Source organism: Dioscorea cayenensis, unplaced genomic scaffold, assembly GCF_009730915.1.
Source record: "Dioscorea cayenensis subsp. rotundata cultivar TDr96_F1 unplaced genomic scaffold, TDr96_F1_v2_PseudoChromosome.rev07_lg8_w22 25.fasta BLBR01000935.1, whole genome shotgun sequence".
Taxonomy (NCBI): domain Eukaryota; kingdom Viridiplantae; phylum Streptophyta; class Magnoliopsida; order Dioscoreales; family Dioscoreaceae; genus Dioscorea; species Dioscorea cayenensis.
Window position 1 is genome coordinate 1 of NW_024087326.1, and position 10,469 is coordinate 10,469.

Sequence of the window (10,469 nt, forward strand, 5' to 3'; positions counted from 1 at the left end):
GGGTCCTTCAAGGCGTCGACAAAGCTCTCCATCAGCCATCGGTTCATATATAAGGGGTTTATTTCTATGATTTTTAATGTACTTTCATTCATTGATGGTGTGTTTTTGTATGTTGCTGCATGGAGAGCTAAAACCCTAGAGGGTATTTGGGCTTGTGAACCCTAGGATTCTCATCTTTTGTGGATTTGCTTAGTGTTTCTATTTAATCCGAGTTTGATTAAGTTTTTAATCTTGTATTCTCATTGCTTGCTTATTTAATTAATCCTTGTGGTTGATTGGATTTGCATGATTTGTTACTTTGATGTGAGAGAGGTCTCCATTAGAGTTAGAACTTCAAGGTTAAAGAGGGTTGAGAGAGTGAGTCATGAGATAGTGGAGTGTCCCCTCTCCCTTCCGATTGAGTGTATTCTATCTCCGTTCCCTAAGCTCTATGCAACCATATTTGGTGTGAGGCGTGAGATTGAGAGATTTCTCCGTCGGGACCTTGTAGGGGGTTAGGATCCTTCGCCGGGAATTAGGGTTGGATCAATCTTTAGGAATCGGATACAACTCTTGGAATCCCTAGAGTACTTTGCAGTCATATGTGGTGTGAGGTGTTGAGATTGAGCGATTTCTCCACTGGGACCTCGTAGGAGACTAGTATCGGTGATCAGGAGGCCGGATCCGATTATATTTGAATTTCCACGACTTAACTTACTCATCATAGAAACACTTTTCTTATTCGGTACCTAATACCTGAATTCTAGGGGGAGCATTGCCCGAATACCCCACTTTTACTGATTGAGATCTCCATCCATTTAACCCTTGCATATTCGTCTCCGGTATTCACTTCTTCGCACATTAGATCACCACACCTTTCCATTTATCATTAGGTTAGAAAGCAGAGAAGAAGTTAGTACTAGTAGCCTTGTTCTCTGTGAATTTGACTACGCACTCACCGGGGTAATTATTACTTCGACACCCGTGCACTTGCGGTACATACACGCATATTCGGATGCGTGTCAGTCACTCTGTTTATCTTGAAAGTAGAACAAATTTGGAGAAAGCGGGAAAGATGATCATGTGCCTCTTCATTCGCAAGACCATTAAATTGGACTGAATTTTGGATCATGCTGATGGTTCTTGCCTTGATTTCAAAATTGTTTATGGCGATGGATGTTGCTTGAACACTAAATTCATCAGCTGTGAACTGTGGTCTTTCATATTCTGATAAGGTGCATCTTTCCTTGGCCATGAGTATTGATTCTATGTCCTCAATCTCGATGTTTCGTTCACTCGAGTCTTCGCCCAATTTTCTTAGTCTTCGATGCAAGGTCCTTTCAATTTCACTGTCTTGTGCAACTAGGTTTGATGGATTTGCTCATGTCATGTATAGTACCGTGCAAAGTCAAGAAAGATATAAAAAGTTAAGCTCAAAAAGAAATAAGACAAATGAAAAAAAGAACTAAAAAAAAAAGAAAAATGGTTAGAGCAATAAGCTAGAAGTTTCCTAGAATTCCTTAAGTTCCACGACAACGGAGCCAAAAAAACTTGGTGATGCTCACCCGCAAGTGTACGGTGTCACCAAGTAATACCCTGTGAGTGACACATGGGTCATATTCCATGGGTCTAAGGAGCTCCTATTACTCCTCCATTACCCTATTATCTAATCTTACAACATAAGCATGATTTACTACCCTAACAAGTGCAATAATATAAACAACTTGCAAGAATAAAAAAACTATAAGCAAGACGAGGAGATCATAATAGCAACAATGAAATACTGAGGCCTAGGGATGAGGATCCCCTTGAGGGGTCATCATGATATATGGATGCACGAGAATAGCAAAAGAAAGTGTGATTTATATCGAAGGATCTCAAGACTAGTCCAATCCCCATTTCTTGGCGATTCAACCCCTAATCCCATACTGAATGGCAATAAGGATCTCTCCCTAATCACATTCCTATGATCGCATTAAGTGTAGGGAAATCTTGCAATAAGGACACACTTATCGTAAGTCTCTCCTTAAGATTCGAAAGGGCTACCGACATCAAATTTCTCAGCATGTCGATCGAAGAATACCCCTTCTAGCTCATTAATGATATAGTACATGTGAGTAGGTCACATCTACACGTACAACTCAACAAAGAACTAAGGATCTATCCATTTTATAATTCAAGACATGAAGAACAATTAGCCAAGATATAAATCAACCCAAATGTATTTCAAATAAAAGTTTAGCATCCAAAATACATGATGAACCCGCAAGGTTGACCTACATCCAGTGGCCTTGGTGGTCTAGTGTGCCATCATACAAACAAGTATAATAAAGTCAATAAAAACAAGAAACAAATGCATAAGAGGCACATCCTAATCCGAATGATGATAAAGAAGAACAATGTCGGCCGAATGATGCTTCCTCTAGCCCAATGAATACTGAATGCTCCTTCTCCCTTTATGATGAAGCTCTCCACTTGAAGTTCAAGTTCTTGATCACCCTCGAAGCCTCAAGCCAAGATCTCTAAAAGATGTCTTTGTTCTCCTCCTTCTTTCTCCCAAGTGTTGGCTACCAAAAAGTCCCTCAAGAAATCTACCAAATCCTCTCTTATACCCCCAAGAATACTCCCCAATGGAGGCCGTATGGGGCATAAAATGAGACCCAAAAACTCCCCCAAAAAGCCTTCCATACCAAATCCTCTCTTATACCCCCCCAAGAATACTCCCCCAATGGAGGCCGTATGAGGGCATAAAAATAAGAATCAAAAAAACTCCCCCAAAAGCCTTCCATACCGGATCCATACTAGGTCAATGAGGGGGGCATTGAGGCAGTATAAACCAAGTAAAACACATTCTTCTCTTAGAACAGTGTCCATACTAGGTCAATGAGCTCCTCATTGAGGCAGTATACCTTCAAACAAATACTTCTCTTCTCTGGTTACAGTGTTCATCCCAGGGTCAATGAGCTCCTCACTGAGGCAGTATGCCTTCAATTAATTCTTGGCTAGAAAATTCTCCAAGTGCTACGAGTGGATGCTATAGTACCACTCGCTACGATGACTCGGATACGGGTTTTTGCTATAGTGAATATGCCACAATACCGAGATGTTGTTTTCTTTCTGCTTTTTCAACCCCAAATCATATCTTCATGTTTTCCATGGTGTTTCCATGCCCTACAAAGCAATTAATAGTCGATTAAGCACAAACGGTCATCTATTCTTATATAAATACATGCTAGAAATACAAAATACATATAGTAAAATATATACATTTAGACACTTATCACGGGCCATAGTGTAGAGTTAGTCATGGTTGACCTTAGGTTTGGGACCATGTATTTGAGGATTGATAAGTGCTTTGTGCAATAAGAATACGAAGTGTTCTTTCCTTGTGTTGAGCATTACTTTTCTCGAGTTTTAACTCTAATATGGGTGTATTTATGTTACTTTCATGCAGGTAGGGTTGTGAGGCCTATTAGGAGAGAAAGAAGCCAGTGTGGGTCGTAATGCACTAATTTGGAGGAAATGTTGCTAAGGTTCAAACGCGAAGACATAGGTCGGGTTCCAGATGCAGGAATGTCTGCCAACCTTCTCATACTTGAGTTAGCACAACTATTTGGAGGGGCACAAGGGCAGTCACATTCAAGCATTCTGACTTGTTGACACGTCCGAATATGCGTGTGTGTACCGCAAGTGCACGGGTGTCGAAGTAATAAATACCCGGTGAGTCGGGTAGTCGAATCCACAGGGAACAGGGCTACTAGTACTAACTTCTTCTCTGCTATCTAGCCTAATGATAATGGGATAGTGTGGTGATCTAATGTGCGAAGAGATGAACACCGGAGACGAATATGCAAAGGTAAAATGGAAGGAGAATCTAAATCAGTAAAAGTGGGGTATTCGGGCAATGCTCCGCCTAGGATTCAGGTATTAGGTACCGGATAAGCAAAGTGTTTCTATGATGAGTAAGTTAAGTCGTGGAAATCCAAACATAATCGGGTCTATCTCTAGATACCCGATACTAGTCCCCTACGAGGTCCCGGTGGAGAAATCGCTCAATCTCAACACCTCACACCACATATGACCGCAAAGCACTCTAGGGAATCCAAACTGTGTATCCAATTCCTAAAGATTGATCCAACCCTAATTCTCGGCGAAGGATCCTAACCCCCTAAAAGGTCCCGGTGGAGAAATCGAGCAATCTCACGCCTCCCACCAAATATGGTTGCATAGAGCTTAGGGAATGGAGATAGAAAACACCAATCGGAGGAGAAAGGGGACACTTCACTATCTCATGACTCATCCTCTCAACCCTCTTCAATATTGAGGTTCTAATCATAATGGAGATCTCTCTTCCACCAAGGCAACAAATCAAGCAAACCAAATAACCATAAGATCAATAAGGCAAGCAAGCATTAAACAATCAAGAATGAAACTTAATCAAACTCGGATTAAATAGAAACACAAAGCAAATCTACAAAAGATGAGAATCCTAGGGTTCACAAGCCCAAATACCGTCTAGGGTTTGAGCCCTCCATGGAGCAACATACAAAACACACCATCAATGAATGAAAGTACATTAAAACCATAGAAATAAACCCCCTTATATATGAACTGATGGCCTTGATGGAGAGCTTCGACGTCTTGAAGGACCCACTCCGAAGCTAGGTTCACCGGTGGCTTCCTTGATGCTATGACGGAGGAGGAAGCGCCTCCAAAGCCGCAAAGACCTCCTCTCCGAACCCTAGCCGTCTCACCACTCAAGATCCGCACAAAAGATGAGAAAGAATAGGGCAAAATGGCTATTTATAGGCCTTAGATCGCGTCTGTCACGTGCCCTCACGCGCCCGTGTGGATTTTCCACACGCCCGCGTGGGCTGCAAGAATTTCTACAGTGAAGTTGCTGCAGTAAGATTTCTATAGTACTTTTCACGAAACGCGCTCCAAACACTCTTCTCTTGAGGCCACATGTCCGGGCACACGTCATTGTGGTAGGCTATAAAACTTTTCTTCATCGACGTATCTTTGAGAGGTCTTGCAATCTTCACAAAGAGAAGGAACATGAAGATGTGGCTGCCTTTGTGCCCTTCCAACTAGTGAATTGACTTGAATCTTTTTGGAAGTTGGCACACATCTCCATGTTTATGAACTGCTCTCGTGTCTTGGTCCTTGAATTGAACAAGAACTCCCAACATTGTGTCTTTATAGCCTATCTTTGCTTCCTTTTTACTCTTCAAGGCATTCACAACCTATATGCATAAAAGAACACCAAATACACAATATGAGACATAAACCACAGTAAAAATAATGCTCAATGCATGTAAAACATATATAAAAAATATGTCTACTCAAGCACTTATAACTTGTACATATAGAACAACATCTCCACCAACATGTCCATTATTGAAGAAGCAAGGCGATCCATGATGTAAATGTGTGCCCATTTGTGTTACCTCGATGAAAGTATGGATTCAGGAGTATTTCATGCCGGTACTGTAGCAGGGTATTGTAGAAAACATTGTAGCAAATATACCGCAATAGCATTGTTTACAGCCGACAGAGAAAACAGGAAAATAGAGAATCCACAGTGGCACCTGACAAGATCCCCTTGCGTATATCCCGCAAGTGCGCGGGTTTGTCGAAGTAATAATCCCGGGTGAGCTGGTATCGAATCCACAAGGAGTAGGGAGTAAAGACACTTAATTCGATTCTTAGCTATGTGGAATATCAACAATGATAAGTGTGACAATGATTCAATTCTCAATAATTAAAAGCAACAAGAAAGAGAGCAAAAATAAGGAGGAGGTAAGGCAATCGATAAAGATGGGTACTCAGATGATGCTTCACCTAGGATAATCGTTTCAAGTGCAAGAACTCTCTATTATGCTTCCTAATCAATGCAATGGTGAGTCGTGGAAATCCTTACATACATAGTCCCAAATCTAAGGTCAACTATGCCTAACTCTATTCATGTCCTGGAGGAGAGATTAAATAACCTCTCAACCTCGCACTCGAATAGAGTTGCAATGAGCTCTAGGGATTCCAGGTGATAAATCTCTTCCTAGTTATAGACCTAACCCTTTGGTCCAGGCGGAAGGTCCCTAACCACAATTAAGCCCTAGATGCTAAGATCCCCTCAACGCTTCACTCTGTTGCACGCGCAACTAAGCCCCAACGGAGATTCATCACTTACACGATTCACTCTATTATGGCCGCAAAGCACTCAAGGAACGGAGGTAGAATCTATCACGTCGGAGGGGAAAGGGGACGCTCCTGTACCTCTCGACTCACCCTCTCAACCCTCTCCAATCTAGCTTTGTCTAACGCTCATGGTGTGTCACTCACTCACAAGGTTACCAACAAGAACTCTCAACCCTAGTGTCACTCTAGGGGAAATGTTCATACAATCAAGCACTCAAGCTTGGAACTCACAATAAACATCAATTTATTGAAAGCATAATAAAGAAGTTCAATGAAAAGAATACATCCTAGGGTTCACAATCACCCAAGTACCCACTAGGGGTTTAGCTCTCCATGGAGCTAAGTACAATCAAAGAAATCGAATGTAAAAGCAATGAATCCATAAAGAAACCCCCTCAATGGTCGTGTCGATGGTCGTATGGAGAGTCCTCTACTCGTCGCAAGGGATCCTTTGTCTGAACTAGGATACACCTCGCCGGATTGATGCCGACGAAAGCTCTCCCAATAACCTTCTTCCAAACGACGCGCGATGTCGGAGCCGTAGAACCTCTCCAAAAACCTAGCCAATACCCCTCAAAACCCTAGCCGAAGCCCTCTCTCAAGTTGGGAAAAGATGGAGAAATGAATACCAAAATTGGGGCTGAATCTGCTTTAAATAGGGTTGGAATCGGGCAACTCCACGGGCGTGGATGCTACACGCGCCCGTTCGTAATTTCCACACGGGCGTGGATAATTTCCACACGCCCGTGTGGATTCTCTGTTATAGTGCTGCTCCAGTACTTGCTACCATGAACAGTACTGCTACAGTCTCCCGACCTGAATAGCTTCCCAATTCCATACTTTCATCGGGGTAACGCAAACGGGCACACGTTCACATCGTGAATCACTTGCTTCTTCAATAATGTATATGTTGGTGGATCTCTTGATCTTATATGCATAAGTCGGAATGCTCGAGTGTGACTGCCTTTGTTCCCCTCCAAATGTATGTGCTCACTCGAATGCGAGGAGGTTGGCACACACTCTAGCATCTCACACCTGTCCTATGTCTTCGCGTTTGAACCTTAGGAAGATCTCCTCCAAAATAGGTGCATTATGATCCACATTGGCCTATTCCCTTCATACTTGGCCTCACAACCCTACCTGCATAAAAGTAACATAAAAACACACATATTAATGTAAAAACCTGAGAAAAGTAATGCTCAACATAAGGAATGAATGCTTCACATTCATATCGGACAAGCACTTATCAGTGCCCACATGGCGTGTGGATTCCCGATTCCAGCCCTTTAAAAGCCGATTTCAGCCCCGATTTCAGCATTTTTTCTCCATCTTTTCCCTAACTTCCGAGAGGGCGGCGGCTTGGGTTTTGGGAGGTATTGGCTAGGGCTTTGGAGAGGTTCTTTGGCTCTGACATTATGCACCATTTGGAAGAAGGTTAGTTGGAAAGTTTTCGTCGGCACCGATCTGGCAAGGTGTATCCTAGGCCTGACAAAAGGACCTTTACGACAAGTAGAGGACTCTCCACAAGACCATCGCCATGACTAATGAGGGGCTTTTCTATGGATACTTTGTTTTTACATTCGATTTCATTGATTGTATCTAGCTCCATGGAGAGCTAAACCCCTAGTGGGTACTTGGGTATTTGTGAATCCTAGGATGTATTCATTTCTTTGAATCTTTTTATTATGCTTTCAATTAATTGATGTTTATTATGAGTTCTAATCTTGGAGACTTGATTGTATGAATACTCCCCTAGAGTGACACTAGGATTGAAAGTTCTTATTGGTAACTCTTGTGAGTGAGTGACACACTGATAAGTGCTTGTGCGATATGAATGCGAAGCGTTCATTCCTTATGTTGAGCATTACTTTCCTCAGTTTTCTACATTAATATGTATGTTTTTATGTTACATTTACGCAGGTAGGGTTGTGAGGCCGAGTATGAAGAAAATGGGCCAATGTAGATCATAATGCACCTATTTTGGAGTAGATCTTGTTAAGGTTCAAACGCGAAGACATAGGTCAGGTGTGAGATGCTAGAGTGTGTGCCAACCTCCTCGCATTCGAGTGAGCACATCTATTTGGAGGGGCACAAAGGCAGTCACGCTCGAGCATTCCGACTTATGCATATAAGAACAAGAGCCCTGCCAACATGTACATCATTGAAGAAGCAAGTGATTCACGACGTGAATGTGTGCCCATTTGCGTTTCTTAGAAACTTTCTCAACTATGTTGGCGTCTTTCGCTTCAGCTACCCCAGTTTCCTTGACACTTGGGTCAACTTCGACCCTTGTCTCAATTTGTCTCCCGCTTCTAAGTGCAATGGCCTTCAAGTGTTGATAGGAAGACTGCCTGAAGGTCGTTCAGAGTTTGCTTTAGCTAGCTGCCCCACTTGGTGCTCAAGGGACTGTACAGAAGCTTGAAGATTCCGCAAAATGGAGCCTATCTTATTGTACTGTCCAGCATGTTGAGTGAGTTGAGCATTCACCTTATTGAACAGAGTATCCATACTGCTTGTTATGCTATTAATCCTTGATTCAGTGTTAAAAATAAATTTGGAAAGCACATCCTTAGTAGTGAATCTCTTCTTCAGTATTTGTTGTTGCATTTGGGAACCTTGTGGAGGTGGTGCAGATTTTTATTATTGCCCCTGATTCCAAGAAAATTTTGGGTGGTATTTCCACCCCGGATTATAAGTTGTGTTGTAACGGTTTCCTTGTGACCTTTGTCCCCCAATATAACCAACATTCTCAATTGGGGTGATGGAGGAGCAAGGAATAGGACATTGGGCTACTCCATGCCCTCCATCACAAGTGCTATAACTCATCACTGACTCTGACTTCGAGCTACTACCCATGAGCATGTCTAGCTTCTTAGACAACACATAAACCTTTGCAACAAGAGCATCATTGGTACTAACTTCATAAATTCTGGCCCCATTTCGTATTGCACCTCTTGAAGCCTAATGAGACTCATTGCTTGCCATTGATTCAAGGAGTCGCTCGGCTTCATCGGGGTACTTGTTGCTAAGAGATCCACCCATTGCAACATCAATTAATTGATGAGTTGCATAGTTTAACCCATTGTAGATGATCTGAACCTACATCAAAGAAGCAAATCCATGATGGGGGCATCTTCGAAGGAGGTCTTTGAATCTCTCATATGCTTCGAATAATGGTTCTGACTCTCCTTGCTTAAACGCTAAAATTTCTTGCCTTAGCTTCACCGCTTTGGTAGGAGGAAAGTATCTTCCCAAAAAATTTTCAACCATATCTTTCCATCTTTTGATCGATCCCGGCGGTAAGGATGTGAGCCACCAGTATGATCTATCTCTCAAACTAAATGGGAATAGTCATAGCCGGATCGCGTCGTCTGTTGACAATGCCCTTGCATATTTCCCGCAAGTGCACGGGTTTGTCGAGTAATAAAATCTCAGGTGAGTGGGTATCGTATCCACAGGTAGTAGGGAGTAAAAATACTTAAATTGTTTCTTAACCAAGTGAAAATAAATAATGATTGTGTTGACAAGATGTAATGTAAACAAGAATAAAAGAAGCAAGAAAGAAAAGCACAAGTGACAGATAAGGCAATCGATATAAATAGGGTACTCGGATATTGTTCCGCCTAGGACAATCATTTCAAGTGCAAAACTGACTATTATGAATCCTAACAAATGCATTAGTGAGTCATAGAAATCTTTCAATACACGGTCCCAAATCTACGGTCAACCGGCACTAACTCCTTAGTATGTCCCGAAGGAGAAATCGAATAATCTTAACCTCGCACTCGGATAGAATCGCATGGAATTCTACGGATTCCAAGTGATAAACCCTCTTCCTAGATATAGACATAACCTTTTGGTCCAGGTGAGAGGTCCCTAGTCACAATTAAGCCCTAGGTGCTAGAATCACTTCAACGCTTTACTCCGTTGCCCCTAAAACTAAGCCCCAGCGAAAGGTCATCCCTTAGCCCATTCACTCTACTATGACAGTAAAGAAATCAAGGAAATAGAGGTAGGATAAATCACATCGAACGGGAAAAAGGGCGCTCCACTACCTCTCGACTCACCCTCTCAACCCTCTCCAATCTAGCTTTGTCTAACCCTCATGGTGTGTCACTCACTCACAAGGGTTATGAATATGAACTCTCAACCCTAGTATCACTCTAAGGGAGGATTCAATCAATCAAACATGAAAGATTGGAACTCCAATAAAACATCAATTAATGAAAGCATAATAGAAGGTTTAATGAAACAAATACATCCTAGGGTTCACAAATCCAAGTACCCACTAG

The 10,469-nt window shown here is 42.2% G+C and overlaps 1 non-coding gene across 1 annotated transcript; it reads left to right on the forward strand.

Annotated features, from left to right (window-relative positions):
• Positions 1-9,292: 9,292 nt before the first annotated feature.
• LOC120255299 lies at positions 9,293-9,399 on the forward strand. Its single transcript, XR_005534960.1, has one exon. It is a non-coding gene; the product is annotated as a small nucleolar RNA R71 (small nucleolar RNA).
• The last annotated feature ends 1,070 nt before the right edge of the window (positions 9,400-10,469 follow it).